This window comes from Giraffa tippelskirchi, chromosome 1 (assembly GCF_054371585.1).
Source record: "Giraffa tippelskirchi isolate mGirTip1 chromosome 1, T2T-mGirTip1v1.2.pri, whole genome shotgun sequence".
Lineage (NCBI taxonomy): Eukaryota > Metazoa > Chordata > Mammalia > Artiodactyla > Giraffidae > Giraffa > Giraffa tippelskirchi.
Window position 1 is genome coordinate 212995408 of NC_137275.1, and position 24861 is coordinate 213020268.

The window sequence follows — 24861 nt, forward strand, 5'->3', positions numbered from 1 at the left end:
GAGAACAACAAAATTATGTAAAGCAATTATCCTTCAATTAAAAAATAGATATTTTAAAAAATAAAAAAAAAATTTAATTCATTTAATCCAAATTTGTTTTGATAAAGCAGTTTTTCAATTAGTATTACCTATTGGGAACTATTTCCTCGAGTAAATATGAAATCTCGCTTTATGCATAACTGGAAACTGGAAATTAAGGATGAGAAAATGATACCATGTTTAGTGTGAGAAAAAGGAAAAGCATAGATAATCTCTTTTAATGTAACAGTTTTTCTCACGAAAATGATATATACACATTTTAGAAAACTGGAAATAGAAACTATTTTTAAAATCTCTTATAATTTCATCACCTCATCATACAGGTGTGCTTCCTTTTAGTCCTTTTTGCCATGTGTGTGCTTTTAAAACAAAACTAGAGTTCTATCATATACGCAGTGCTAGCTTATATTTTAATTAAATATTACAAAAAGAGTATTTTCTCAAGTCATTACAAAGTCTTGGAAAAAACAGCATGTTTAATGGCTGCATGATGTTCTGCGTTTTGAACGTGTCATGACTTACTAAGCCATTCTCCTGCTGGGGGGAGAGAAGGCAACACTCTTTAAAACGGACAATCCCTCCCAGGGACCTGTGCAAGATTCTTCCCATTCCTCCCTGAAAGCAGGCAGGAGGACTAAGAAACCCCTCTGACTCAGAGCGGTGTCCAAAGGGGAAATGCCCGTCACCTCAGACAAGCTGGAACTCCTCACCTGTACTCTGCTCCCACAGATTTCAGGCTTCGTGAGGGTCCTTAGGGATAGGTCCTCAGGGCAGTAGATTGGATCAGGGGTGTGGTGAACAGGTCTGAGGGAGAAGCCACAGAGCAGGGGCAGGAGCCAGCTGGTGGAAGGCAATGCGCCCGAGGAAGCAGAGAGACACAGGCTGAGGGAAAGACAAACAGAAAGTTTATAGGAAGTTTACAGAAGAAGCTAAAATCTGAGGTGCATCCTGAAGGAAGAATAGGAAGTATCACATGAGCATCACCATCCTTCATAATCCCAGTTTGTTTATGATATGCCAAATCTGCTTTGAACAACGCTGTCTGTCTTTGGTCTAACTCATTTTAAAACCTCTTCATCTCAGGAGAGTATAATTGTGAACTCTGCCTTTCAAAAGTAAGCCATACTAACAAACACATGAAAAGATGCTCAACGTCACTCATTATCAGAGAAATGCAAATCAAAACCACAATGAGGTACCATTTCACGCCAGTCAGAATGGCTGCTATCCAAAAGTCTACAAACAATAAATGTTGGCGAGGGTGTGGAGAAAAGGGAATCCTCTTACACTGTTGGTGGGAATGCAAACTAGTACAGCCACTATGGAGAACAGTGTGCAGATTCCTTAAAAAAACTGGAGACAGAACTGCTATATGACCCAACAATCCCACTGCTGGGCATACACACTGAGGAAACCAGAATTGAAAGAGACATGTGTACCCCAGTGTTCATCACAGCACTGTTTATAATAGCCAGGACACGGAAGTAACCTAGATGTCCATCAACAGACGAATGGATAAGAAAGCTGTGGTACATATACACAATGGAATATTACTCAGCCACTAAAAAGAATACATTTGAATCAGTTCTAATGAGGTGGATGAAACTGGAGCTTATTATACAGAGTGAAGTAAGCCAGAAAGAAAAACACCAATACAGTATACTAACGCATATATATGGAATTTAGAAAGATGGTAACAATGACCCTATATGTGAGACAGCAAAAGAGACACAGATGTATAAAACAGTCTCTTGGACTCTGTGGGAGAGGGCAAGGGTGGGATGATGATTGGGGAGAATGGCATTGAAACATGTATATTATCATATGTGAAACGAATCGCCAGTCCAGATCCGATGCATGAGACAGGATGCTCGGGGCTGATGCACTGAGATGACCCAGAGGGACGGGATGAGGAGACAGGTGGGAGGGGGGTTCAGGATGGGGAACACATTTACACCCATGGGGGATTCATGTCAATGTATGGCAAAACCACTACAATATTGTAAAGTAATTAGCCTCCAATTAAAATAAATAAATTTATATTAAAAAAAAAAGTAAGCCATATAGCTGAGGATTCAAACTTATAAATCTACTAGCCATAGATCTTTCCTTGTCAAGAAATAAGAGTATTTGACATCACACACACAAAAAAATATGTTCCAGGAAGAAGACATATTTCCCCACATTTCACCTTTTTGCATCTCTGTTACAAAGAAAATTTCACCTATTGGTCTCTGATTTTTCTAAAGTGAACCTTCAGAATATTATTTTTGGATGATTATATTTTGGATCAACTCTTTCATCCAGAAGCCTGATAAAACCTGTTTTTTCTTTGAACCTGGAAATTACTTTTTTTTTTTCTAGTTTCAAAAGTTTAAGACTTCATGGTTTAGATTTCATTCCAAGTTCAGACTGCTCTGAGTCCCGGTGGGATCACAACTTGGCAAAATATATCCATGTTCCTAAAATTAAGCAACTGTTACAAACATCTGAGCTTCCACACTGGTGCTGTTGAAAGGGCATTTTCCTATCACAAAGGCAGACTTCCTGCTGGGCTGTGGGCAGAGGGAGAGAACTAAGGAGGCAGACCCCGCTGAAGCCTTTTTCATCCCCACTGCCTTTTTATCCACCCCCTACCTCCCCGGATTGGCTGGGTCTGTCATTTGAGACTAAGTCATATAGACAAATTCAAAGTTCACTCAGGGACATGGGCAAGAAAAGACAACAAAACATTCATTCTTCTCATCAAGATCTTTTCCCAGACTTGGGGATATTCCTTGGCACACAGTAGGCACCCAATAAAGTTTACTGAAGAGAAAGACACACAGAGAGAGAGAGAATGAGGAGGAGAGATGGAGGGAAGGAAGGAAGGAAGGCAAAGAAAGAAACAGAAAGAAAGAAGTAAAGAAAGAGATAAGAGAAAGAGAGGGAAAAGGAGAGAAGGGAAAGAAAGGAAGAGGGGGAAAATACTCTGAAATGATTTCAATAAATTCTTATTTACATATGTACATATACTGTGTTTTATAAGAAATTAATTATAAACAAAGCTGAGAACTTAATAAGCAGAGGCACTTGCTAAACACCATTACACACGTTAACACCATGAGATGAGAACCATTATTAACCCCATTTTACTGATGAGAAAACTAAGGTTAGAGATATTAAGTAACTTGCCCAAAATTCCAAAACTAGGAAGCGTGGGGCCAGAATCTGAAGTCAGATCTAACGAGAGTCTGATTCTCTCCTTTCCTTTTTCTCCTTTGTTCTTTCCTCTGCTACTTCTTGTCAGAGATCCAGAACTCTCTGTTTCTCCTTTCTTCATTCTTTATAAGGTGATAACCAATTCAGGTCATGGGCACACAGGTGTAAGCATTAGCAATAAAGCAATCACATGGCTCAGAGTTCACTCAGCAGAACCTGGGTTTGCCGGGGAGTCATGGAAAAGTACTGAGAAAGGAGATTTTCCTTATAGGAGATACCCTAGAAGGGAGAAACATAAACCATCAGTCTCTAATCAAGGTGACCTGCGATCCACTGGCCATTACAAACCAGTTTTGAGCAGCTGCTCTCCGTCTGTGGCTTCTCACACGCCAGAGGCCACTGGGCACGCTCAGCTCAGGGCAACCTTCTCAGTCCTACTAGAAGCTGGAGAAACCCAGGTAGAGAGAGTATCCCAGGAAACCACAAAGGAGCTCCAGTACAAACCTAACTCAGAAGAAACCTGAGTCCTATTCACTTCCACTGCATAAGCCCATCCTAAGGCCTCCCGGGTGGCTCAGTGATAAAGAATCTGCCAGCCAGTGCAGGAGATGTGGGTTCAATCCCCAAGCCGGGAAGACCTCCTGGAGGAGGGAATGGCAACCCACTCCCATATTCTTGCCTGGAGAATCGCATGGACAGAGGGGCCCTGTGGGCTACAGTCCAGAAGTTCACAATGAACTGGACACGACTGAGCATGCACACACACAAGGGCACTCTGCCTTCTGCAGAGCCCCTCCAAGGTTCATCCCACTGGGGTCTCTGGGAGAGCTCGTTTCCTTATCTTTCTGCTCTGTTCTAAGCTCAATGTGGAATGGTGGGAAAAAACACAATTTTTCCCAGGAGATCAATGAATGGATTCCAAAGCCCCGGTTCTTATTAACTACTCTCCACTCCTGGGCCTCAGTTTCCCCGTTTATAGTCCTCTCTCTCTCAAAGAAGGATAAAAATAGGCTCTATAGAATGACAAACACCATTATAGTAGAAGAAATCTTCCTCCCACCTCAGAACGTTGTTGTGCTGGATTTTTTTAAATTAACTGTCTGATATAGAGATGGTTGTTTCCTTCAGCCCAGAGTACAGGTGTTCAGTCAGGACCATTGCTGTAGAAACCACAGCTCAAGTTTCCAGAAGAGCGGTTCTGAAACATGTGGCTCGCCAGAGTTGTTCTCACACCTCCCTTTCAGTTCATGAAGCCCATTTTAAGCCTGATGACAAGAACGGACCAGGTCACTTCACCCAGGTCCTCTGGAACCTAGTGGCTATCTCGTTTTTGAGTTCCAAGGACCCGGTTTTGTAAAACCCTCCCTTCCTGAGACAGAGCTGGGCCAAGGGCAGTCCTACAAAGGGTGGTGAGCTGCCCGGCAAGGAGCAGGAAAGTGGGGTCTGAGAACAACCAGGCATTGTTTGTCCTCTCCACCCACCACCCCCCTCACCCAGGGGCTGGCAGGGCTGAGCCTGAGTGAGCAGAAGAGTGGCCTGGAGGCTCTGGCAACATGGGGGGTGGAGGGGGGCGGCCAGCCTGTGGGGAGGGGATCAGGGAGTTCTGTGTGACAGCTGGGCTCACAATGTGGGCATTGTTCCCTCCCAGAGTTGCATCTGTTCCCCTAAGGGTGGTGGACAGGGAAGAACAGAGTTGGGAGCATCTGCCAGGGCCCTAGGAGAAAGCTTGTGTGCTATCCCGCTAGGGGAAAGGGAAATATTAAATGCTCGTGTGGTGGCCCACCCACAAGCCAACCTGACAAAGGTTAGAGATGCCACAAAAAAATACCAACGCCAACTCCCTCTGCCACAGCCCTCTTCCCACCCCAGTCCCTTTGATTCTTTCTCTTATTTCAGTCATTTCGTACCATGCTGTGCTTTGCCTGTTAACTGTTGTTTTATTTTTTTACTTCTCACTATCTAAGCATTTCTTTTGTACACTTCAAAATTTCCCTAAGTACCTTTCTATTAACATATTATGCCCATTATGTTGACTTTTACAATCATAAAATTCAACATGGCGCACTCAAACCTGTATATACTCATTATATCACTGATGATTCTATATTTTGAAAAGAAATGTGATATGGATCAAGAAGAATAAATAAAAATGTCTATCCCCTTTTAGCTAAAACTAATATGACTGAGTATGCTATGTGCTAATATTTACATGATTTCTCATTGCATGCATGCGTGCTCAGTTGCTATCTGTCATGTCCAATTTTTTGCGACCCCATGGACTACACACAGCCCATCAGGCTCCTCTGTCCATGGATTTTCCAGGCAAGAATACTAATGAGTGAGTGAGTGAAAGTCGCTCTGTTGTGTCCCATTCTTTGCAATCCCATGGACTGTAGCCCACCAGGTTCCCCTGCCGATGGATTCTCCAGACAAGAATACTAGAGCGGGTTGCCATTTCCCACTCCAGAGGATCTTCCTGACCCAGGGATCAAACCCAAGTCTCCTGCATGTCCTGCGTTGGCAGGCAGATTCTTTACCATTGCACCATCTGGGAAGATCTACCTGAGAAATCCTATGGACAAAGGAGGCTGGTGGGCCACAGTCCATGGAGCCGCAAAATGGACAGGACTTAGCGACTAAACAGCAGATTTCTCATGAATCCTCACTAAAATCCTACCAGGTATGAAAGAGTATAAATAAAGTTTACAAGTGAGAAAACTGTAGGTCAATAACACTAAATAATTTGACCAAGGTCACACAGGTAGCAGATCAAAGATCAATCCCAGGTCTTCTGACTCTTAACTCCAGTGCTCTTTCCATGGCGCCAGGTCCTACAGTAATCCCACTTCCATCTTCCCAGGTCACCCAGTAACCTCACTCTGGGAGATTCATGCTGATGAATTTTACTTTGTAATTTTAAAATCAAAGGTTAAAAAATGTCCACTACACTGTTGAAGATGATAACTGGAAGCAATCTAACTATCTAACTATAGAAGAACAGTTATGCAAATTCTGACAAATTCACTAGAATATTACTCAACCATTAGAAATTAAAATTTTATAGATTATTGCAACACAAACTTTTCATAACTGAAAAATGTGTATGTACTGAGATACTGTAATGGCAGCTGTGTGTAAGTCCACCTGTGTACATAAGAACAAGCACAGCATCGGATGAAATGAAAGCAGCATTTACAGGGCAGTAGAATTCTGGGTCAATTTTTCCTTTCAAGCGTTTTTCAGTGCCCTTATGACATCTTAATGAATAACAGACTGGTTCCAAATCGGGAAAGGAGTACGGCAAGGCTGTATATTGTCACCCTGTTTATTTAACTTATATGCAGAGTACATCATGAGAAACGCTGGGCTGGAGGAAGCACAAGCTGGAATCAAGATTGCCAGGAGAAATATCAATAACCTCAGATACGCAGACGACACCATCCTTATGGCAGAAAGGGTAAAAGAACTAAAGAGCCTCTTGATTAAAGTGAAAGAGGAGAGTGAGAAAGTTGGCTTAAAACTCAACATTCAGAAAACCAAAATCATGGCATCTGGTCCCATCACTTCATGGCAAATAGATGGGGAAACAATGGAAACAGTGAGAGACTTTTATTATTTGGGGCTCCAAAATCACAGCAGATGGTGACTGTAGCCATGAAATTAAAAGACGCTTGCTCCTTGGAAGGAAAGTTATGACCAACCTAGACAGCATATTAAAAAGCAGAGACATTACTTTGCCAACAAAGGTCTGTCTAGTAAAAGCTATGGTTTTTCCAGTAGTCATGTATGGATGTGAGAGTTGGACTATAAAGAAAGCTGAGCGCCGAAGAATTGATGCTTTTGAACTGTGGTGCTGGAGAAGACTCTTGAGAGTCCCTTGGACTGCAAGGAGATCCAACCAGTCCATCCCAAAGGAATCAGTACTGAATATTCATTGGAAGGACTGATGCTGAAGCTGAAACTCCAATCCTTTGGCCACCTGATGCGAAGAGCTGACTCATTTGCAAAGACCCTGATGCTGGGAAAAATTGAAGGTGGGAGGAGAAGGGGACAACAGAGGATAAGATGGTTGGATGGTATCACCGACTCAATGGACATGAGTTTGGGTAGACTCCAGGAGTTGGTGATGGACGGGGAAGCCTGGCGTGCTGCAGTCCATGAGGTTGCAAAGAGTCAGACATGGCTGAACAAGTGAACTGAACTGATGATATCTTTATAATAAATCAACATATAATATCTTTGCTAAGTTTTTAATGCCAGATACATGTGCTTTTCCAAGTTTTCTGTTTTATCTGCTGATTCAAATACATTTAACTTTGCTTTACAGAAACAAATAAAATTTTTCTTCAAACTAAGATTTTTTTGTTCCATTTTTTATATGGATTCTTTCATAATTTATAACTTCTGTGTGGTGATCTTAGAATACATCAAAATCAAGCCAATATCTGTAACTGCCCCTAGCTTTGACTGCACCAATTATGCTATAACAACTGTTTGGCATTCAGCCACGCTGAGCAAAGAGGAAGAGACAACAGCAGAAAATAATGGGGACCTTACCATAGCTTCACAGCAGCCGAAGACCTGACAGGGTCAGTTTCTCTCAATGTTTCAGCTCCTCTCAGTCTCTAAAGATTTTGAGATTTCCAATGTTTTCAGAAACCTTAATCACAAGGAGCAGGAATCCATTTAGACTCTCTCAAATTATGTGGAGGTTAATTATAAGATTACTGAAGACACCCGAGATACCCGCAAAGCACAGGAAGTTAGCCTAGCTTTGTGGGACTTTAGAAGCCATAGAACCCAAGACTTGGCCTCTGCTTCTTTCTCCCTTCTCTCTTCTCAATCTTTCTCTCCCTCCTCACTTCCCTTTCTCTCCAGCCTGGACACTGCTCCTCATTCAACAACTCACGGAAGATGCAGCCCCAGTCGCTACCCTTTTATAAGATTCTGATACTAGCATTTTCCTCACTTTCTCAGATCCAGCTTCCTCTGCTCCCTCCCCCTCTTCTGCCTCATCCCCACTGAAAACATCAGGTTCCCTCACAATAAACAGGATCCCAGCCTGACAAGTATAAAGATTTAGCAAGACGAGTGTTCAGTGCAAACTCCAAAGGGGAGGTAGGTGGTTAAGAGGTTAGTACAAGACACTCATCCCATCAGAAAAAAAACAAGATTGGGCAAAAAGTCAGGAGCTGATAAAATACCCAGGGCAACAATTTTGGGGAAAGAAAAATAATACTTATCCTCAAAGTAAATGGAAAAATAAGTCAGTAAACTGAACAGGGTCATGGGGAAGTTGGCGACAAGAGTTCTTAGGGTGAGCTGACCTGAGGCTGCACAGTGCTAGGAAAACATAATGGTGCTAACTTTGCTGGCTCAAACTTTGGTAAAGAGGTAAAAGCAACAAAAAGGGAACCATGGGTATATATTAAGCAGTATCAATGAACAAAGATGACAAGACTGGAATTAGGAAACTTGACTCCGCCACTAGCTTTCTAAGTAAACTTGTGTAAGTCATTTTCCTCTTTGGGCCTCAGCTATAATGTGAAGGGATTGAACTAAAGAACACTTGAGGCTCCTTCAGCAATGACCTGTGTGAGGCAGTGGTATGCTGAAATCAGCTCTTACTAGATCATGAAAACTGACTGCTCAATTTGGGAGAATTCTGTGAGTTTGTTATTAAATAACTGTTATAAAAAAAATTAGTTACATATATTTACAATCAAATAAATTATATTAAAACCTAAGAATGAAAAATACTCAAAATGTATCATTCTTAATTATTTTTCTATATCTTACTATTACCTATGCCAAGGGTCAGATAACTTTTCCTATAAAGAGACAGATGCTAAATATTTTATGTTTGGGGGACCACAATCAGTCTCTGCCATATATTATTATTTAAAAAAAAAAAAAACTTTAAAAGTGTAAAAACCAATCTTAGCTCATGGGCTGCACAAAAACAGGCCATGTGTCAGACTTGGCCTACAAGCCATAATTTGCCAACCACTTATCTATGCTCTTGAGGTTATTTAGCATCTATTTCACTTACATGGTAGAAATACTATATAATCGTGTGCTACTGAGAATCTCTTCCCAACTCCATATTCAGTTATATCACATTGGCAGCTTAAAATTGGCTATGGCAGGAGTATTTACACTATGGAAATGGGCAAACATTGCAAACCAGGGCTTCTTCTCCTAGAGAGTCTATTGTTAAACATTTATCAGCACACCACTGTCCTGAGGTCTCAGTGAGACAGAATTATAGGAAACTAAAGTACCCTCCCAGAGACTTCCCTAGGGGTCCAGTGGTTAAGACCAGGTTTGACCCCTGATCCAGAAACTAAGATTCTGCATGCTGCATGGCCAAAAAAATAAATAAAGTGCTTTACCAACTCACTCAGAAAATCCAGACAGAGAAGCAGAGTGAAAAGGGGAAATGCAGGCCATGGAATCAAAGGAAAAGAAAAAGTGAAGGACACCCACCCCTGCCTCCCTGGACATGGCTTAGTCAATAGGTGGTTCTTTATGACAGCCCTCAGCATTCAGGCTTGCTATTCTGTGCCTGAGACTTATCCTATTTTTCTCTTCTCTTCCTTTGAAAATGCTACTTCTGTCCTTGCTGCTGCCCTGGGCAGTAATAGAGCAGCTGAGGACTGCCCAGAAGCCACCAGGGACAGACACTGTACAAAAAAGGGTTCATGACTGTCAGGGAGCCAAGAAGATGCCGAAGGGAAAGGGACTTTTATGTGGAACAGACACCTCTGCTGTTCTGATGTGGACTGGGGGCCTCTCTTAAAATAGAACAGTAAGTGTGCAGGTCTAGACTGAGCAGCAATTTTGGTTTTAGGGAAAGCTGATACCCAGCAGGATGAGGATAACCCAGAGAAAGTTTGTTTTCAGCAATTTGGGCTCAATTAGGCAGGAAAGGTGCCTGGCAAGGAACAAAGATACAACTAAAACCAGGAGTAGGCCTTCTGGGCGTTTGTGAGGTGACCCTCCTACAAATTCCCAGACTGTAAACACTGCCTTTGGGCAAATGATGTGCAGCCCTAACAGTTTTAGAAGAAACTGTTTCGGTGCCCTAGTCCTCTCTCCAAGACCCTGGGAAAATCCACCCTGGGCATTTATACCACCTCTCACCCTGCTGCTGGGCGTCTCCCAGCTGATCATACGGAAAACGGATGGAAACCAGAAAAAAGGAGTCTTTCTCCAACTCCCAGTTTCCTAATCCAAATTAGAAGAAGTGCCAGGGAAGTGGAAGGGAGGAGAGAGCAAGGTTTGACAGGGGTGGCAGAAGAAGACAGAGGTGGTTAGAGACAGCTGCGTAGGACCCTTAAATTGACCCTTGAAGGAACAGACAGAGAGTAAAAGCAAAGGGCATTTCAGACAAAGGCAGTGGAGCATGAAAATGCAAGATATGGTTGTTACCTTTAAAGGAGCTCAAACTTATTAGTCACAGGAGAAATTCAGGTTAAAATCACAGTGAGAGGTAGAAAGCTACAAAGAAAACATTAGCTCCCACCCCAACAATGAGGAAGAAGTCAGACAATCTGTAAAATCAGAACTTCCCTGGAGCCCATCAGAGAGCTGAGGTTACAAGGCAACCAGAAAAACTGAATTCCAAAGACTGACAACTGCACCAGGGAGAGGCAGGCCATAAGAGCTATTCCACCTTTGTCAGACTTCTTTGGAGGCAGAGGGTAAGAAAAAAGTTTATATTATAACAAATTCTTACAAGCCAGTGTGGATTAGAATGTAGTTAAGAATCCCTGGGAGCCCCAGACCCAAGAGGAGTTTATACTCCCAAACTTTCTTCCACAACCTCTACCTGGTACTCAGAAGGCAGATGGAGGCATGTAGGAGAGCTGAGAGAACCCTCACTGGCCTGTACACATTTTCCACTACGTTCTAAGAAACCAAAGCCCTAATCACTAATGGAAAGGCAGGCAAAAGGCCCAGGCATATATCCACTGTCTGCAGAAAGGGTAGAAACACAGGCAGCTGCCTCTGCAGGAGAAGCAGAGAACCTCTCTCACCCCATGATAACCTCTGCACTGAGGAACAGGCAACAGCTCTCCTGCTGGGGCAAGAGAAGAAAGCCCACCTGCAAACTAGTCCTCCATAACAGTTACCGCTATACACCCCACCAGAAAAACTAAGATTTATAAGACTGATGTTGGCAAGGATGCAGAACAAGAATTCTCCTGGTGAGAGTAAAAATTGATGGCACCACTCTGGAAAACCATTAGACAGTCCCTCCTGAAAATAAACCCTGTATATATCCTATGGCCCAGCAATCCCACCTCTAGGTATTCATCCAAGTGAAATGAGTATACATGTGAGACAAAGGTATATGAAAGAGCAATCATGGCAGAGTTATTTGGTTTTTTCCAGCTCTCTTTTTTAATCTATTTTATTACAGTTGATTTACAATGTCGTGTTTAGTTTCAGGTATACAGCACACTGATTCAGTTATATACATATCCATAAAAAAGAACGTATATATTATATACATAAAGGTTTTGTGCTGGTGTGGATTTTCCGATGTATAGGATTCAGTTTTTAAGTGAAAGTCTTCTCACATTTTAATATTTATGGGTTTTCTGGCAATAAATACTGGCTTCCAAATGAAAGCATTCCCCCACTCACTACATTCATAATGATGTTCTCTACTGCGGGTTCTTTGGTGGGTGACCAGACTTGAAACACAGTGAATCCTGTATTACACTCTTCACACCAATAAGTTTTCTCTTCAGTGTGGATTCTCTGATGTTCAGCAAGGCTATCACAGAACTTAGAGGCTTTGCCACACTCATGACATAAATAAGGCTCCTGTCCAAAATGAATCTGCTTATGTTTAATGAGATTTAAGCCCACACAGAAAGCTTCTGACACTGAAGATATCCCTAAAGGTTCTCTGATGCCTGACAAGATCATTCCAGTGTCTGAAGGCTTATGGCAGAGTTATTTAAAATAGCCCCAAACTGTAAGCAACCAAGTAATCACCAATAGTACTACATACTAAAGTGTAAAACTGTAGTTTCTTCACACGGTGGGCTGAATACTATATAGCAGTGATAATGAACAAACTACTGCTACCTGCAACATGAATAATTTAATCATCATGTTGGGCAAAAGAAGCCAGTTTAAAAGAAAAATCCATGAATTCATTTATATGAAGTTCAAAAAAGGGCAAAACTAATATACGGAATGGAAATCAGATAGCAATTACCCTTCGAAGAGTAGTAAATGGATGGGAGGAGGATGGGGGCTTCCAGGTTCCTGGCAATGTCCTACTTCTTGATCTGGTTCTCATCACACACGTGGGTCCACACTGTGAAAATACATCTCCCATGAGAGAGAAGACAGACAAAAGGCAGGTAAAAGTGTAGCCAGAACATAGAAGGGCCTTGAGTTCCAGACCAACGGACTTAGCCCTTGTTCCACAGCAAAAGAGTGCCACTAAAAGCACTTTTATAAAGATAATTGTAGATTCATATGCAATTGTAAGAAATTATACATCTCTTTCATCCAGTTTCCCCAATGTCAACATTCTCCAGACCAAGAGTGCAGTCTCACAACTAGGAAACTGACACTGATGCAATCTACCCACCTTATTCAAATTTCACCAGTTCCACATGTGCTCATTTGTGCGTGTACATGTGTTTGTGTGTGTGCTTAGTCACTCAGTCACCTCCGACTCTTTGTGACCCTACAAACTGTAGCCTACTAGGCTCCTCTGTCCATCCCAGGCAAGAATATTGGAGTGGGTAGCCATTCCCTTCTCCAGGGGATCTTCCCCATGCAGGGGTTGAACTCAGGTCTCCTGCATTGCAGGCGTACTCTTTACCATCTGAGCCACCAGGGAAGCCCTGTGCATGTGTTTAGTTCCATGCAATTTCATCACATGTGACTACCATCACAGTCAAGATACACAACACCCTTCTGTGGAATGGTTAAACAAATGGTGGTACATCTATACCCCGGAATACTACTTAGCATACACACACAGGGAACTATGCCTCGTTTTAAAAAGGCCTATCTAAAAAGGTTAGTACTGTATAGTTCCATTTATGTAACATTCTTGAAATGACAAAACTACAGAAATGGAAAACAGATTAGTGGTTGTCATGGGTTATAGAAAGGGGGAAAGGGGTAAGTAGCTCTGAAAGGGTAACAATAAAGGCATTTAAGCAGAGAAAGGACACTAACAGCACCACCCAAAGAATCTGGCTCATTCTAAGTGCCTCAGCTCTGACTTTCCAAGACTTTAATTCTTTCACCCCTCATCTATACCATCCCTACCAGCATGCCACCGCCACCCTCAGCCGCTGCCTCTTGTTGTTTTAATACCGAGTGAATTAGCAATGACTTGGGCTTTGATTAAAGGATCCTGTTGATAATGGGTTCTCCCCACCGGCAACCTGACATGGTATCATCTGTCCAGTGGGGAAAGGTACTCCCACTCTGCCCTGAGAGTCCTTTTTGTTCTCCTACAGAGCTCCTAGAGATGCTGAGAGCCCTTTAGCATCCTCAGTGCATTAGCTGTTTTATGGGCTTGGGAGGAGGTTTTCCCCTTATTGCTCTTGTTTCTTCCCTGGATGTTATTCTATTAAACTGTTTCAAAAACAAATCTGTTTTTACAGGGGGAGTGGGGAGTTGGTGGTTAGTATGACATTTCTTGGTTATTTTGAAATTAGACCCATAGGAAGCCTCCAGGGACACAGTGAAGGCTGACATAATCCAGTTACAAAGGAGGATTAAGGGGGCTCATGATCTCGCACGAAGAGGCAACTCCCTGATACACTAATGGATGGCAGACTAGGCCCCAGGAGCCAAAGAAGGAGAGAAATGCATTTCACCGACACAACGGGGAGAAAGTGCAGGCCTTGCGGAGAGGCGCACCAGGCCTTCAGGGACAGCCAACCCCTAACTCAGCCTTTGACTCTGCTCTCACGCTGCAAGTCAGGCACTGTGCATCCTGCTGGGGACAGTCTCCACAGTAAGAAGACTACCTGTGAATCAGGAGGGAAGGGCTTCCTGCAGGTGACATGTGAGTTGGCCTAAAGAATCAGTAGTTCCCCAGGTAGTAAAGGCGAGTGGAGAGCAGTATCCCAGATGAAAGGGGCAGTATGAGGCCTGGAGTCGACTATGGTGTGACTGGAAAAGTTGATGCGCAATGGGAAATACAGGGAAATGAGGCAGGAGAAGTAAGGGAGCCAATACATCAAGAAGAGCCTCATTGCTCATGATAAAGAATTTGGGGCTTTAAGCAACAGGCAAGCATGAGCAGTTTTGAAAGCAGGGGTGAGACTCAGTTATTTTAGAAAGACTACTCAAGTGGCACCATGCGCACGAGATAAATTACAAGGTGTGAGACTCCAGTCAGAGACACGGTTAGGAGCCCGCCGCTCTCTCTCATGCTCTTCACTACGAATGAACTAAAGAAATGATTCTACTTCCCTGAAGATTTACATATTAAGGTGGTTTCACTACAAGTGCTGTCTTTTCTTGTTGGGACATGACTTGTCAAAACAAGGATCAGGCTTTTGCTGATCGAAAAAAAGAAAAAAGCCTTGAGCACTGCTTCCAAAGGGGTGGGGGCCCCCAGTTCAAAGCTGCAAGAGACAGGCCTTTCTGACCTTGTATGATAGCCCATCAGGGACCATGCTGAGCAGCCTTGAGAAAGAGCTAATGCGAGTCAGGACTGTCTGGGCACACCTGGCACATGGGAAGTGGCCTCACAGATGTCTGAATGGTGGGGAGCTCAGAAGTCTCCTGGGACGGATCATGTGCTAAGGGAAGAAAGGTCTGGTTTGGCGGTAAGAAAGTCCTAAGGATGGGAAAATTCTGATTTCAGCCAGGTATCTACCCCTCCAATTTGTCTCTTGACCCAGTCCTACTGGTTTCATCTCAAAGCCCTCTGTTGAGCAAAAGACTATAAACAAAGATGGAAACACCCTGGAACTCAGGCATTCCTGCTCTGGGGCCCTTCTACTGGAGTGTAGCACAGGTAGAAGTGATAGTCCTCCTCTATATACCTCTGGCACCTGAGGGCTCAGGGTGGCAGCCAGTGAAGAACATAGGAGAAGTCACTGTTCTTTACAGACTGACACAGAACAGTGTCCCCTACCATGCCCACCTACAGCGGCTGCGCCCACCACAGGAATGGGCACACCTGCAGAGTCCTCCGGGTGACACAGCAGGGACATGGGAACAGGAGACATGCTGTGAGCTCACAGGAAGCACACCCTAAAGAGTTGCTAGGGGCCCAGGTAGAGCCTCGGCAAAAGCAGTCGGGGGGTCAAAGGAGGCTAATTTGTGTACTGGTGTGAAGGTAGGATGGCCTCACTGGAAGGCCTCACTTGTCAAATTCTGGATGACTGTTGCTCACACAAGGAAATAGGGCTAATTGTGGAACAGTCTAATGTTAAAGAAAAATTCAACTTTAACTAGGTCAGGCAGAAAACCTTTACGACTGCCTACTCTGCCACAATTTGACATTATCTCCTCTAAGCTTAATCACTGTGAATGACAGATATTTGTGTACTGACTTAACCAGTGTTTCTACTGTCCCCAGTTATGTAAGCACTTCTCAAAACCTCTGTTATTTCCCTATATCTCTTCTTAAGAACCAACCCGACCTGTATGCAAATGTTTAAGTAACAAGGGATTTTTAAGTGCATGGTCATAATGAAATCCTGGAATATCAAATGTCAAGACCAGGGCCCTGGACAAGAGAGCAGGAGGAACTCTTTGGTGAGGGCAGGTGGGCGGAATTGAAAGAAACCTAGTAGAATTACTGTAATGTGAGAGACTGTAAGTCATACTAATTCCTGTAATCTCATGTTATAACAATTCTCTCTATAGCTGAGTTCAAATATTGCTCTCCTTGTACAAGGTGGACTGCTGCTGCTGCTGCTAAGTCGCTTCAGTCGTGTCCGACTCTGTGCGACCCCATAGACAGCAGCCACCAGGCTCCGCCGTCCCTGGGATTCTCCAGGCAAGAATACTGGAGTGGGTTGCCATTTCCTTCTCCAATGCATGAAAGGGAAAAGTGAAAGTGAAGTCGCTCAGTCGTGTCCGACTCTTAGCGACCCCATGGACTGCAGCCTACCAGGCTCCTCCATCCATGGGATTTTCCAGGCAAGAGTACTGGAGTGGGGTGCCATTGCCTTCTCTGACAAGGTGGACAGTGTGCAATAAATAAAATCTCCAAAGACTTTCCTACTAAGACTCTCTGCTCCAAATTACTCTGAGATCCTAAGAGCCCAATTTACTGATGGATGGAGCTTGAAGAGCAATTATAATCATAGTGTTGTTTCCCTTCCAATCTTAAACTAAGAATCATGTCACAAACACATAAACCAAATATTGCAGTGCTAAATCAACAGACTGGTACACACTGGCCTTCTTTCTGCTCCCCAAATATGCCAAGGTTTTCTCCTCACCTTCTCATCTGTTGACCTCTTTGACTGGAATACTCTAAACCCAGATCTTTGCATAGCCACCTACATAGCATGCAGGTCTCAACTCAAATGTCACCTCCTTATGGCAGCTAGCAAAGTTGTACTTCTTGGCCTGGGTGGTAGTTACAGGAGTGTGTCCACTTTGCAGAAATTCATCAAGCTGTGCACTTATGACTTGCGCTCAATTTTTTGTACGTATGTTATACGTCGACAAAAAAGTTTACACTGCAAAATAAGTCATCTCCTCAAGGAAATCCTTCCTGATAAAACCATGCTCCCTACACTTTCACTCTCACATTAGCCTTATTTATCATCTTCATGGCACTATAAGTGTCTCAAATTAACTTGTTTATGCTTGCACTCACTTATTTTCTGTCTCCTTTTCTAGAAAGAAAGACCATGAGAGAACAAGGACAATATCCATCTTGTTTCATGTCATATCAATTCCCAAAATAAAGTCTGAACAAAAAGCAGTGAATTCAATTTGATCCTACTTTAAGGGACAACAAGTGAATTTTAAATTTCTCCTTTGAAGAAATCAGAAATCTGCGATGAGACTGAAATGGCCACGTCTAAACCCAAAAAGAAGAAAAAGAGAAGAAAAAGTGCTTTGGGAGTCGACGAAGAAACAGGTGTTGCATACGTCCTGGTGGATAAAGAAAATATTGAGAACACACCAAAGAATTTCAGAAACGATGTGGATGTCGTTTACGTTGATGCAAGCAAGGAGCAGAAGTCAACAGAAGGGCCTGAAGCAGACGAACCCCATTCAGTTACTAAGCCACGTGAAAACACCTCCAAGGAATTGCACGGTGAAGTTCGGAAGAAGAAGAAGAAGAAGAAGAAGCATAAAAAACGTCAGAGGGAAGTTGAATCCTGGGATGCTGTCCAGGAAAGTCCAGGTGCAAGCATTGCCCTGCCCAGGGCAGCCTCCCAGGAGCAGGAACCGCAGCCTCAAGTGGACCAAGAAGGTGGAATCTCTGAACTCCCAGTGTCTGCGGGTCACAGCAAGTCCAGGAAAAGGAAGAGGAAGCATGCAGATCCCCCAGAATTCGAGGCCTTGCCTGCACCCAAGAGGGCCTTGAGCGTGTACTTGGAGGGATCCCAAGTGGCTGATGAGGTCGAGACTGCAAGAGGCAGTCAGGACTCTAGCGGCCTCAAGAAAAAGTCTAAGAAAAGGAAGCGAAGGTCTCTTGAGAGCACCGTGGAGCTTGGTGATTTTTCAGTGTCCGGGAGGAGCTCTGAGGACACGCCTCTTGATTCACTGGAAGGTACCTTGATTGAAGAAAGTGCGAAACCCAGGCCACAAGAGGAGAATCCCCAGGCCTGTTCCGGAGAGGTGCAGAGGTCAGAACCTACAAATGAAGACGAAAGCAATTTGGAATCGGCTAAAGATTCCGAAGCTAAATATTTATCTGAAGATTCACGAGATTCCGACGATCCGGAGGTGGACTTGGAGTCTGCGGTGAAGCAGCTGCAAGAATTCATCCCCGACATCAAGGACAGGGCTGCCACCACAATCAAGCGGATGTACCGAGATGACCTGGGGCGGTTTAAAGAATTCAAAGCCCAGGGTGTCACTATTAAATTTGGCAAGTTTTCTGTGAAGGAAAATAAGCAATTGGAGAAGAATGTGCAAGAATTCCTGTCCCTGACGGGAATCGAGAACGCAGACAAGCTGCTGTACACAGACAGATACCCGGAGGAGAAGTCTGTGATCACCGACTTAAAGAGAAACTACGCGTTCAGAGTGCACATTGGTAAGGGCATTGCCCGGCCCTGGAAACTCGTATACTATCGAGCAAAGAAGATGTTTGACATCAACAATTACAAAGGCAGGTACAGCAAAGGAGAAACCGAGAAGTTGAAGATATACCAGTCCCTGCACGGGAACGACTGGAAGAAGATTGGCGAGATGGTGTCTCGAAGCAGCCTCTCCGTGGCCCTGAAGTTCTCCCAGATCAGCAGTCAAGTTAATCATGGTGCCTGGAGCAAGACGGAAACCCAGAAATTAATCAAGGCTGTTGAAGAAGTGATTCTGAAGAAACTGTCTCCCCAGGAGCTAAACGAGATGGATTCTAAACTGCAGCTGAACCCTGAAGGCCGCTTGTCGATTGTTCGGGAGAAACTCTACAAAGGCATATCCTGGGTGGAAGTGGAGGCTAGAGTGGAAACCAGGAATTGGATGCAGTGTAAAAGTAAGTGGACGGAAATTTTAACCAAGAGGATGACGAACGGTCGGGATGTATACCGCGGAGTGAACGTTCTGCAGGCCAAGATCAATCTGATCGAAAGGTTGTATGAAATAAATGTGCAAGATGTTAATGAAATAGACTGGGAAGATCTTGCCAGCATCATAGGGGATGTTCCCCCATCTTACGTCCAAAATAAATTTTATAAACTGAAAGCTACCTGCGTTCCCTTTTGGCAGAAGAAGACTTTCCCAGAGATCATAGACTACCTTTATGAGACTAGTCTACCGCTGCTTAAAGAGAAGTTGGAGAAGAAGATGGAGAAAAAAGGGACTGAGATCCAGGCTCCAGCAGCCCCTAAGCCCGTCTTCCTGTTTCGAGACATCTTTTATTATGATGATGACGACAGTGAGGGAGAAGACAGAGATGAAAAAAGTTAAGCAGCTGATACTCTCTCTTGTCCATTTTTCTAGGTTTGGTTTTATTTATAGATATCAATAAAGATATTTTCACTATTGATTTTACTAAAAAAAAATAAATAAATAAATGTGGCCTATGTATTATTTTTGCAGGTATGATAATGGTATTGTGATTAAGTCAGACAATGTCTTTGTTCTTAAGAGATTAATGATTTAGTGTTGTGAAATTTTTACTTTCAAATAATTCAAAGTAAAAGCAGACAGATTATTAACTAGGAAATCATGAATGATGCAAATCTAGGAAAATGATACACAGGCATTCACTGTACTACTCTTTTAACTTTTCTGTTCAAAATCTGTCAAAATAAAAATTTGGGGAGAAAAATGCTGGGGAACAGAGGCTAGTTTTATTTATTTGCAAGACTCCTCTGAGTTCAGGCTGTTTCCTTTGCTAACAGCACATCTTTAAAAATGCATGCTCTCAGAATGCATGTATACAATGCTGTCATCTCCACAACCCAATGTGGCTTTAGGCTGCTCTTTCTTTTCTCATTCTTTTAATGTGTTTTGAGAAACAACAATTGTTCCAGAGAACATCTATCTCTCTTTCTCCTTTCCTCTCTCTCTTTCCCTCTCTCTCTCCCCTTCTCTCACTGTCCCCCACCCCCACACACACTCACAAAATAATTGAATCAGTGATGTCAAATGTATGGCACATAAGCCATCAGAACCCCTACCAACCAAGGCAGCCATCACTAATTGATTAAGGTACCCTTTCCTACCAAACCTCATTATCTCTCCGAATCCTGCTAAACACCGCTCTCCACGTAACTTTGATTAATGCATGGCAGCTGGCATGTGAGATTAAACTTTTACCATGTATCTATTCAATAGACTACTTTAGCAAAACCTTAAAACACTGGGGGGAGGGGGGAGGAAAGGGTGGGATGAATCAAGAGAGTAACATGAAAACATACATTACCACATGTAAAATAGACAGCCAATGGGAATTTGCTGTATGACTCAGGGACCACAAACCAGGGCTCATTAACAACCTAGAGGGGTGGGAAGGGAGGTGGAAGGGAGGTTCAAGGGGGAGGGGACATGGGTAAACCCATGGCTGATTCATGTTGATGTTTGGTAGAAACCAACACAATACTGTAAAGCAATTATCTTTCAATTAAAAATAAATAAAATTTTTTTAAAAACCTTAAAGAATTATGACTGCCATGGTAACCAGGAAGGGTTAATTTTGAATTTACACTGGATCTGCTTCTGTGACTAACCCTTTTTGTTATTATAAGCATACATAATGGCTTGCCTGGGTTCCATCCCTGGGTTGGGAAGATCCTCTGGAGAAGGGAATGGCAATCCACTCCAGTATTCTTGTCTGGAGAATCCCATGAACAGAGGAGACTGGCAGGCTACAGTCCATGGGGTCGCAAAGAGTCAGACACGACTGAGCGACTAACACTACACTACTACTACCACGGCTTGCCTCAGGGAGATAACCTGACCTGGTCCACCTGTGAAAGACTGTGCCATTCTTGAATTATTCGTGTGGCAAGTGGCACAGTACCTGGTGCCCCTTGTCTGCTGCTTACCAGCCCAGAAATTCACATTTGGGGAGGCCGGAATCACAGATAGATCTGACATCTTTATTTGTTGATATGACAAGAGATATTCCATTTCACACCACCCATGAAAATGAATGTAAGGAGGTGAAACTAACACATCCCCCTATGTGAGGCTTGCCATTCTGAGATATTTGCAGGAATTACACGGTCTTTTTACTTTGTTTCCTCCCCCACCCCCCATCTCTGATCCATAAAAGAACCTGGCAACCAGGCCCTGACAAGATGGTTATTTTGAGGCACTAGGCTGCCATCTTCTCAGTCAACCAGCTCCCGAATAAAGCCCCTTACTAGCCCCAAGAGCTCAGATTCATCAACTTATCTTGTGGCGAGCAGGGCAAGATTGGACTCAGTAACATCATGAGTGTCTCTGAGGCTATGGAAAAAGAGCTCAAAACCTGGAGCCAAAGACCTCTGCCTCTTACTTCCTCACAGGGGTATAAGGCAGTTGAAATGAAACCATGGACACTTTGTAAATGCCAGACGTTTTACATATAAAGAGTGGCATTATGAAAATGGAAAATTCACTATTGGAAAAGTCAGTGCTAGAGTGTTGATTATAACTCTGAATAGAGAATGAGTTCTCAGAGCCTAAACTGTTGTTTTTTTTTTTTTTAAGCCAATTCAGAAACAGGGTAAATTCTGAATTCTTTGTGGGTTCTTCATTTCTAGCTTATGAAAGGGCTCAGTACTCAGATCTTTCTCCTGTTCACACCATAGGTGACTTCTTCTAATCTCATGGCTTTTAAGACAATTCATATGCTGTTGACTCTCAAATTTTAAAAGTGTAACAAGATGTTAAAAAGGGAATTTAGACCAAGGCACAAGAAATATCAAATGCTAAAGTAAGGGGCAGACACAAATCAGTATTTTCAAGGTGGGTTTCTAAAAACAGTTTAACTTGGGGCCCTCACTGTAACCACTGTCATAAAATGATCCAGTTACCAAAGATTGAAGATAATTTGTAACAGGTTTTCTTTTTATTTTTTTATTTGATTTATTTTCTTTTTAATTGGAAAATAACTGCTTTACAATATTGTGTTGGTTTCGATCATAAATCAGCCATAGATATACCTCCCTCTTGAACCTCCCTTCCACCTTCCACCCCATCTCACCCCTGCAAAAGGTTTTCTTTGAAGAAAGCTATGCTGTGAATGGTTCCTCTCCCTGGAGAATGACAGGAAATCCCCTCAGCTCAGACCAAGTGATAGAGCGGGACTCAAGAGAGCTAATATGTGTTCCCTGCAGTTTAAAAAAAAGGGGTTGAGAGAGTTGCTTAATTAACTGGAGTCTGACCCCACCCCGCCACTGGGGAATCTAAAGGTGAGAGGTTGCTAAGGCAATGGGTGGCAGCCGAGAAGAGATTCCCTTGGGGACAGCCAAGGCACAAGGTGTATATTTTCAAAGGGCAGGAGGTGAGCCACAGTGGAGTCAATAAGAGCCTCATCATCCTAGCTCAAGTGTTCTGCTTGGTGGGGTGCTGGGACTGTAAATGAGAAAGTCTGTGTGGAGCGAGCTATGGGAAAAAAGCACAGCAGCTGGAGGAATAGGGTGCATCACCCACACCAGAGGAGTGAACCACAGCAGTGGAGCGCCACAGAGTCCACCAAAGAACCAAGGAAGACACAGCATTAACTGTTTCTAGCCTCCGAGAAAGTGAAATCATATTAGGAGAGCCCCAGCCAAGGAAGAACTTTCTGATCTCTTTCCCCTCTACCCTCCTAGTGGAGTGCTGAAACCGATTCTGGAGCCGCTGAAACCATAGCTAATGAGATGATGAGTAAGAAAAGGGGGCGGGGAAAGCCAACCATAATTTCTTCCCAGTGTGGGTGGCTGACCTCCTATGGTAGAGAAGTTGGAAGCAGAAGAAACATGACCTTTTAATGAAGATTTAAGTATTAAGTAGGGCTTCCCTGATGGCTCAGATGGTAAAGAATCCGCCCGCAATGAGGGAGACTTGGGTTTGATCCTTGGGTTGGGAAAGATCCCTGGAGGAGGAAATGGCAAACCACTCCAGTATTCTTACCTGGAGAATCCCCATGGACAGAGGAGCCTGGAAGGCTGCAGTCCATGGGGTGGCAAAGACTCAGACATGACTGAGCACAGCACAAGTATTAAGTAAGGCCTTCCCTGATGGCTCGGCAGTAAAGAAACTGCCAGCCAATGCAGGAGACACGGGTTCAGTTCCTGGGTGGGGAAGATCCCCTGGAGAAGGAAATGGCAAACCCACTCCAGTATTCTTGCCTAGGAAATCCCATAGACAGAGGAGCCTGGCAGGCTATAGTCCATGGAGCCGAATAGAGTTGGACATGAATTTGCAACTCAACACACAAGTATTAAATAACAAATTGAACTAGACGTCCTTGTTTCTGAATGAAGTGTCTGGTTTCCTGCTTAAAGAAAACCATGGGACTTGCTTATACCTAAGAGTGGCCAGAAAAATCATGGTGCCTACCAGAATTTTTACCCAATGGCAGGGAAAACTCTTCCTCTACTGAATAAATGTTAAAGGGACATTAGGAAACAAAATTAAAATTGCATTCCGATTAATTCCCAGAGCTGTGCTTCTTCCCAAAAATTGTTATAGTGGTATAATAGGCATCTCAGAATTATCATATCCAAAAACAAATTCTTAATTTCCATCTCCCAAATCTCCTACTCTTCCTGAAGTCTTTCCATCTCATTAAAAAAGAAATCCATCATTCCTCTTGATCAGGCCAAAATCCTTAAAGTCATCCTTGAATCCTTTCTTCCTTTAACATGCTAGATCCAAACTATCAGCAAACTCTACAAGTTCTACTTTCAAAAGTTATTGTGAATCCAACCACTTTTTACCACCACCTGCTCTAAACCACAATTGTATCTCACCTTTGCCGTTTATTCTCATCTCCCTACATTCTACTCTAAACACAGCAACCCAAAGTGACCCTTGTAAAACATGAAAGATCTGCTCTAAAGCCTTCAATGCCTTCATTTTTTAATTTTTAAATGAAACAAAAATTATTATTTGTAATGATACAATTCACAAAGATAGACACTATAAACCATTAGACATCTAACAACAACAACAAGAAAAAAGATACACAGAGCAAAAATCAGAAGAAATATAAGGGAAAAGAAAAAAAATAATCACAGACATATTACCATTTCTCTGAGAATATTTTATCCAGTTCAGAAAAATAAGAATAGGAGCATCTTGAATGATGTCATTAATAATTTAAATATAATTAATTTATATTTATATTAATTTATATTACTTATAGCATACACAAGTATACTTAAAATTTTTCATCTCATACCTTGCTATTACTTCCATAGGACATTTAGAAAAACTTCAATACCTTCATTTTTAGCTTAGAATGAAAGCCAGCGTTCTTGGAATGCCTACATGATTGAAACCCTGATCTTTTTCAAACCTCATCTCCCACCACCCCCTCCTTGCTTGTCACAATCTGGCCACAATGGGATCCTTGCTTTTCCTCAAACTTGCTAAGTACTCTTCCAACTCAAGACTTTTATACTCTCTGTTCCTTCTGTCTGAAATTCTCTCCCCATTGCAGGTTTCTGCTCAAATGTCACCTTATCAGAAAAGTCTCTCCTGGTTGCCTAATATAAATAGCAACTGCATCTTTCCCTTCTCTCCTACTCCTGAACTCCCTAACCTCCTCCTTTACTAAAGTTATACCCATGTCACTCAGACCCACCTCAAATACTATGCATTCATTTGCTTGTTTATTGTCTGCCTTCCTCTATAAGCATGTCACAACCCAAAGCTAGGATTTAGCTTTGTCTGTGGTTGTGAGCACTCAATATTTTTTGAGTAAATTAATAATTTATATTAAAGCATTTATAAGAGATCCCAAGCTACAATAATTTTATATTTAAAAAGCTCTTCCAGGGT

General features: G+C 42.9%; 1 protein-coding gene and 1 pseudogene across 13 annotated transcripts in view; one reads left to right on the forward strand and one right to left on the reverse strand.

The window, feature by feature from the left end:
• LOC145520116 (uncharacterized) overlaps positions 1-24861 on the reverse strand; it is a 525123-nt gene that overhangs the window by 489082 nt on the left and 11180 nt on the right. For 7 of the 12 annotated variants that reach the window (XR_014064230.1, XR_014064239.1, XR_014064241.1 and 4 more), the window contains exon 2: positions 750-921. The exons of 2 other annotated variants lie outside the window; for them this stretch is intronic. The gene's annotated coding sequence lies outside the window, so the exon portion shown is untranslated. Of the gene's footprint in view, positions 1-749; positions 922-12478; positions 12581-24861 lie in introns of all 12 variants that reach the window. 3 more of the 12 variants (XR_014064228.1, XM_081525845.1, XM_081525795.1) reach the window with 2 other exon arrangements.
• On the forward strand, positions 16018-19454 carry LOC145520115 (transcription termination factor 1 pseudogene; annotated as a pseudogene). Its single transcript, XR_014064219.1, has one exon. The product of XR_014064219.1 is annotated as a transcription termination factor 1 pseudogene (transcript).